This window comes from Neoarius graeffei, chromosome 22, assembly GCF_027579695.1.
Source record: "Neoarius graeffei isolate fNeoGra1 chromosome 22, fNeoGra1.pri, whole genome shotgun sequence".
NCBI classification, from domain to species: domain Eukaryota; kingdom Metazoa; phylum Chordata; class Actinopteri; order Siluriformes; family Ariidae; genus Neoarius; species Neoarius graeffei.
The window spans coordinates 56,491,821-56,499,889 of NC_083590.1; positions in this window are offsets into that span (position 1 = coordinate 56,491,821).

The window sequence follows — 8,069 nt, forward strand, 5'->3', positions numbered from 1 at the left end:
TTATAGAGGGAGGAGGAGTTTATAGAGGGGTTTATAGAGGAGGAGTTTATAGAGGGAGGAGGAGTTTATAGAGGAGGAGTTTATAGAGGGAGGACTTTATAGAGGGAGGAGGAGTTTATAGAGGAGGAGTTTGTAGAGGGAGGAGGAGTTTATAGAGGGAGGAGGAGTTTATAGAGGGAGGAGGAGTTTATAGAGGAGTTTATAGAGGGAGGAGGAGTTTATAGAGGAGGAGGAGTTTATAGATGAGTATTTTACAATAAACTGGCTGTGTGATGTGTATATTCACTAAAGACTCGTGTGTGTTTGTTTATTTCTAAAAACTGCTTTATTCTGTGTTTAACACACTTTAAACTTGTGCTCCTGAGAGAGAGAGTGTGTGTATAGTGTATATGTGTGTGTGTGTGTATGGCAAACTCTAGGCAGGCTTTTTTGTGCCTGGGCTTTAGGAGAGGCTTCTTTCATGGACGGCATCCATGCATGCCATTCCTCTGCAGTGTACGCCGCATTGTGTCACGGGAAATAGTCACCCCAGTTTGGCTTTCTACTTCTTTAGATAATTGCAGTGAACTTGCATGCCGATTTTCCTCAACCCTTCTCATCAGAAGACGCTCCTGTCGAGGTGTTAACTCCAATGGACGACCTGGACGTCTCTGTGAGATGGTCGCAGTTCCATCTTTCTTAAATTTTTGTGCCACTTTTGCTACAGTATTCTGACTGATAAGTAAAGCTTTGCTGATCTTCTTGTAGCCTTCACCTTTGTGGTGGAAAGAAATTATTTTCTTTGGGGAATTCTGAAGAGACGAGTTGAGCATCACTCTCCATCCAGCATCCAGTCACTAAAAGAGGTCGTTGTTGAAGAATGGAAAAAGATTGATGTTGCAAAATGTCGCCAACTTGTTCGTTCCATGCCTAGAAGACTCGGTGCTGTCATTAAAAATCATGGAGGCCATACAAAGTACTAGATGCAGTAGTTTTTGTTGTTGGGTGTACTCATTTTTGCACCACCCTAATTTGAGTAAAACTGAAAAAATGTGTAATCTAAGTTATATTATTATCCTTACTTTCACGTTATAAGTTAAACAGATGTTATATTAAACTTGTCAACATTTTGGAAATTGTTTGTGTTCATTGAGATATTGTTTAAAATGTTACTTTTCAAAGGGGGTGCACTCATTTACACTCAGCACTGTGTGTGTACATAAACTCTATATATACACTCTATATATACACTCTATACACACTATACACTCTCTATACACACTCTTTCTCTATACACACACTATATATACACTCTATACACACTATACACTCTCTATACACTCTCTATACACACTCTCTCTCTCTCTACTCTCTCTCTATACACTCTCTCTATACACACACTATATATACACTCTCTATACACACTATACACTCTCTCTATACACACACTATATATACACTCTATACACACTCTCTCTCTCTATACACACACACTCTCTCTCTCTCTACTCTCTCTCTCTCTATACACTCTCTCTATACACACACTATATATACACTCTCTATACACACTCTCTATACACTCTCTCTCTCTATACACACACTATATATACACTCTATACACACTCTCTCTCTCTACTCTCTCTCTCTGTACACTCTCTCTATACACACACTATATATACACTCTATACACACTCTATACACTCTCTCTATACACACTCTCTCTCTATACACTCTCTCTACTCTCTCTCTATACACTCTCTCTCTCTATACACACACTATATATACACTCTATACACACTCTCTCTCTCTATACACACACACACACTCTCTCTCTCTACTCTCTCTCTCTATACACTCTCTCTATACACACACTATATATACACTCTATACACACTCTATACACTCTCTCTATACACACTCTCTCTCTATACACTCTCTCTACTCTCTCTCTATACACTCTCTCTCTCTATACACTCTTTCTATACACACTCTCTCTCTCTACTCTCTCTACACTCTCTTTCTATACACTCTCTCTCTATATACACACACTATATATACACTATACACACTCTCTACACTCTCTCTCTCTACTCTCTCTCTCTCTACTCTGTGTGTGTGTGTGTGTGTGTGAGATGCTCCGCCCTGTAGTGTGGATGGTTGTATAGGCTTCCCTCCTCTCCTGCTGTTTGAACCCATGTAAGATGGGACTCGGACCGAAACAGACTTTTTCACCTAAATCTCTTCTCTACAATAATTTAATTGGAACATTTAAACGCCATTGTACTGTGAATGAGCTTCTGCACTGAGGGCTGTGTGCGGTCTGCATGGCTGAGTGGAACTGCTGCTGGATCTGCTTTTGTGTTCAGGATCAGGAACCCAAACCCACCTGGAAGTCAGAGACTGGGTGTGGTTTTTTTGTTGTTTTTGTTTAACATGTGTGTATTTGTCGGGCCCGTTTGCTGTGTCTGGCCGGGAGCCCGAGCGGGCTGAGTGATGAGGTCCCCCGGGGCTCGAATCCCCCGGGCTGAGGGAGGTTTTGTGTTCGAGCGCCATGTTCGGTTGAGCCGGAAGCAGTGTCTGCGGGAGCTGATCCTCTCCGCGCCGGGCTTTGGCTTCGAAGCGACTCCGGGTTTCTCGGCAGGTTTGATCAGCAGCTGGAGCTGATGTGCTCCGTGTTTGGTTGGGTTTCTCGGCGGTTCCTCAGGAGCTCCTCCAGCAGCTCTCAGAAAATGGCGGTGTGAAGTTTCAACCCTGGGACGCTGAAAAAGACTCAGATCGCAATATTCCTGCTTATTGAACCTCTATTCAGCAAAAAAATACCTTTTATAAACAGGAAAGACACTTTAACTGCCTAATGCAGTTTAATTCTTTAATTTTCGACATTGTTTGGTTTATTTACTTGCATTTATTACATTATTCTGAGGAAAACTATAAAACTAACTGGAGATATTTGGTTTATAGAATGATCATTAATTTAATTTCTAGGAAGAATCATGTTTTGTAATGTAACTGTGTAAAAACATATATATTTGAAAATATATTTCAGGTATATTGTCACAGAATATGAACATTTAATTTTGTTCTGGTCAATATTTCTATCTAGTATAATAAACAACTGCATGAAGAATTCAGTGTAATTATACATTGAAATTAAAGTTTATAAATTGTGCATTGACAGACTTTTTGTTTTTAAAAAGTGAATATATATATATATATATATACAGCAAAAGTCTTAGACGTAAATAAATGCTGTAGACAAATGGTTAAAAATAATTAAATGAAATGTTTCAACATTAAATAGATACTATAAACAGTAATCAGTGAGCCATAATAAATGAAACAAAATCAGTATTTGGTGTGAGGCGAAATTCCCTTTGTTTTTAAAAAAAAAAAAAAAAAAAAAAGATCTGTCCAGTGAGGTCAGTTTGATAAGGAAATGAGCTGTAGGTTTTACTGAACATTTTACAGAACCAGCCACAGTTCTTCTGGACACTTTGTCACAGTCGCGTCTTCATTTTACACCAAAAATTTTCCAGTGGCCTTCATTATGTTTTCTTTTTTAATCTTAAAAGCGCTCTCTTATGGAATATGCTGCTCAGATACAAACTTTTTTTTCTGTAGCATTTAATTTTGTGCTGGAAAACGACTCTAAAATGTTTTTGTAATGTTTTGACTTGATAATGTAGAAGTCATAAAATAGAAATCTATAACAAAGTTTGAATGGGAAAAAAGGGTGCCAAGACTTTTGCAATGTACTGTACACACACATATATAAATTGCAATTCAAGTGCATAAAACTGAACTAAATATAAAATCTTGGTTTAAATATGAAACTAACGATAACGAATATTTCCAGCAGCTCTATTGGTTTATAAGGTGTTTAAACATCTTTTAACTGTAGAGATTTTCAACTGTTTATAACTTTAATATATTACACATGATTTCAATTCCATGCAAATCTTTATTCTTATATCCCGTTCTTTACTAATCAGTCCTGAGACCTCAAACAAATCCTTGGACCTTCTTGTACTTCATTCTGGTTCTGTTCTCCAACCAGCTGTAGTAATAAACCATCAGATGAACGTGTTGCGGTGGGAATTGTAACTGTTGGAAATTGAAGTATACATGATTTTTCTGATTTTCTACAAATTACAAGAAGTCAGTCCAGTAAAGGCAAATCCTGTTGTCTTAAGGACCTTTACAAACCCTCTCTAAATTAAATATACTGTCTTTATCTGAATAAAATACATTTCTCTTTTGGCCTGTTGACTGAATATGATCAGATGCAGATCCAGGATCAACTATTTGACAAAGTTGAAACAAAAAATTTAAACCTGAATGTTTGTTTGGTTTACATACATTATTTTTGTTTAATGACCAAATCAGTCGAACCATCAATATTGTTAAACCAATTTAAAAAAAAATTTAACAGACAAAAAAAAAGTTGTGTGATGACAGAAAATCAGAAATATATTATTTTTGTAAATGTTAAAAAAGTGGCTTTGTAGCTAAACGGGGAAAAAAATCCAGATGTGGATATTCACATAATGGTATAAAAGACTTATCCTGGCAATATTTCTGCTTCCAGCTAGACGTTTGTTTGGAATATTGACAACCTGATTCTTAAACTGAATGTTTATCTCGGGTTTACAGATTAAAATGAATTGATTGATGTGATGCAATAGTTAAAAATGTCATTACTGTTATTATAAACTGCTAATTCTCCGAACAAACATTTCATTAAGTTTTTGATTAGTTCATCTTTATTTTAGTGTATGAAAAACTATTCAAGAGCATTGACAAAACACAACTGAATACATGTAAAAATTTGAAGGTGTAAAACAGTGAGTCTGAATGAACAGGAAGTCGTAGATCCTGTCATCATGGTCACTCAGTTACTACTAGTGGTACAGTAGCAGCACGTGAAGGTGACTGGGCTTTACAATCTCCTGTTTGAATATTGAAGATGTTTTTCCACTGACCTGAAGGGCTTCATCAATTCTGAGTGCCAAAAAATGTTTAAAGCTAGACTGCCTTTCAGATTTTTCAAGTGTAGGTTGTAAAAAGAATTTTCCCTGACACTCAGTTATTTCTGTTTAGTGACCAAAAGCTACTGAATTCGAATCACAGACTTCCAATTTTATTATGTTTTTTAAAATAGAACAATGAATGAATTTACAGCCACGTGGCCCTGAATTCTCTGCTATTTTTTCCTGCTTCACCATGACCCAATTCAAGATACTATGTCATGTGTCACATGGTGGGCTTTCCCTGTTCACGCAAGGCATTGTGGGATACAAATTTGAAACAGGAGAGAAAAATGGAGGACACGAGTGTGCGAATGAAACGTGAAAGAGTGACTACAGTAACGGAAAGAAAGCGAGAAGAAAAGACGTTATGTTAAATATGAAGGAAAGGAAACGCAGGACCAAACTAATAAATATGGGCGCTCAGCGAGCACCTCGGTGTGATCAGCTGTTCGTTTAGCGACAGAATGATGGAACTGTCAGTGCACGCTCAAAGGTAAACCTGTAGATGGCAGTAATGCAACACTGTGGATGCCAGCTGCCGTGAAACCCAAAAGAAGAAGAAGGTAAACCTGCGCATGCGCACACGGACTTCCTCTGTCTGCTTGACTGCGCCAAGCGAGCGATTTCATGCACATTATTTGCTTTAATCTTCTCAAATTAAATAACTTCCCAGCCACAGAATGGCCTGATATTTTGTGAGATATTACAGAAATAAACAGATATCACAATCACCACATTTCAGACGGAACTAAATTTCATTGATTTTATGAAATCGAAAGGCCGTCTCACTTTAAAGAGCTGTAACAGAATCTAAGTATGACACATGGGCAGTCATTATTTGGAGGATTTTAAAGTAGTATAATAAGTAAGGAATAAAACATGAGTATGCTGTTATAGCCCCCCTCCAAAAAAAAAAAGAGCGGGTGGAGTGATGCTCTCACCAGGGTATTATCTAGAAATTGAGAGAAGGGCGTCTGATGGCCAAGCAAAGAACTGCTAGAGGATCCGGGGTCGTGTTCCCCCGGGAAAATTTGAAATATTGAAGTGAATTCGGGGCCCTCTGGTACAATCTTAGCATGAAAAAGCAGTTGGGAGAAGCTCTTAAAATAAGGTGTTTTAGGTAGTGAATTTCTGGAAAAGGAATCAGTCAACTCAAATCATTTCAAGAAAATTCTTTATTTTATGCCATTTTATAGCACATGTAGCCTTTGTGCCCAGTTTTGCAGTGCTCAGTCCTGATTAGCATGGCATGGTAAATAGGTAATGGCTGTCCCAACCACACAAACTAACCTTCACATGTATATATTGAGCATGTGTAAACATTAGACAGGGTTCTCCAGAAAATCTCAAGTAGCCAGCTTAAAAAAAAAAAAAAAGTAGGCGGCTAATGTTAACATGCTAATGCTAGGGGGGTCTGGGCACATGCCCCCTCCCCCAGAAAATTTTGAAATTTACATGCCTTCTGGTGGCTTCTCTCCGTTAATAAATTACTGACCATACCCCTGTAAGATACTTGCATATTTACAAGAGATAAACATACCAACAGACATCGAAAAACTGGAAAAGAGACACGTTGGAGATGTAAAACTTCCACATTAGCGAGCGACTGTAAGAGTTTGTAAACAAACATGGCCGTGAGGTTTGCTTCATTAAAAGTGGAAGATTTTGAGAGTTTTGGCTGCCAGGTCGCTCCGTAGTGTGTAGCTGTTAATTTTAAAAGTAACTAAGTAAATTACACAAGGAAAATAATAATAATAATAATAATAATAATAATAGGCTTGACTGCACTGGCATTGGCCTTTGCTAACACTACACCAGCTAGAAGCTAACTGGACTGCTGCGCTAACAGCACGAAGTCGCAGGTAAACTCCTGCTGGCCTCTGAGTACCAGTGGCGTGCACAGATAGACACAAGGTGGTGCTCAAGCACCTGCCCCTCTGCCCAAAAAAGTGCCCTTTTGAATTTTTTTTTTACAGTTTACTGAGGCCAATGTCGACATGATCTTTTAGAAAAGCCGCGGCATTAAAAGCGTGTGTGAAAGTAATGTCCCGATGTGTGCCCCCTCCGCACACACACCGGACCTCTGTCTCTCTTGCTCCGTCACGTGAACAAGCGTGCAGTGCATTCAATGTGAGGTTGCAGCAGCATAGCGTCCTGGAAGCCACGGCCTTGTCGTAGCGCAGACAACACATCGGGCAGTCAGTCAGCTCTTCCCCTGCCCCACCAGCCAGCTAACACATGAATCGAGTGAAAATGTATTGTTTGCCCTCTAAGCCCAAGCTGTAATTATTTTGTCGTGAAGTAGCCCGTCGCATACAGAAACAACTGCACATGGCAGCCTTTGCCAGCTTATTTGCTCCCTTTCCATATGGAGAAACAAACTGAACAACATTTCAAATGTAGCCTAAACCATTGAGGCAACCCCACTCTCCATCAATTCCGACCTGTTTTTATAACATGATTAAGAATATCACGTTATGCTAGTATGCACGCCGTTATGCAAATAAAGGAGAGCTCCGTGGAGCCCATTGAGTGTGTAGATTTCGTTACAAATTTTAAGATGATCTCACGGAAATCTGTGAATAAACACAGTCTTGAGACTCAAGTCAGTGACGGGAAGATCAGACTTTCAGACTTTTTAAAGATGGAACTACAGAAAAATACCCAAAACTTTGATATGATTATGAACACAAGAGGAGGGTTAAATCTCAGACTTTTATAATAAGGTGTTCCACATGCGCAAAAAAGTGCTCTTTTCCCCCCAAAATGTCTGTGCACGCCACTGCTGATACGAAGAGAGTCTGCATGTATAATAATGGCTTTTTTTTCCTGGTCTATCAGATATATTCCATTCAGCTACTCGTCTTTGACTTGTTCAGTATCATGCTAGCTGAATGGAATATATCTGATAGACCACAAAAAAGCCAGCCAATATTTTTTTAAAATATGTCACTCACTCTAATAGACCATCAGTGTACAGTAAGCAAATTACACGACTGAGAACAACAAGGTCTTAAACACAGTGTAACACATCTATCGATCTAGTCATCTCTTTTTTAT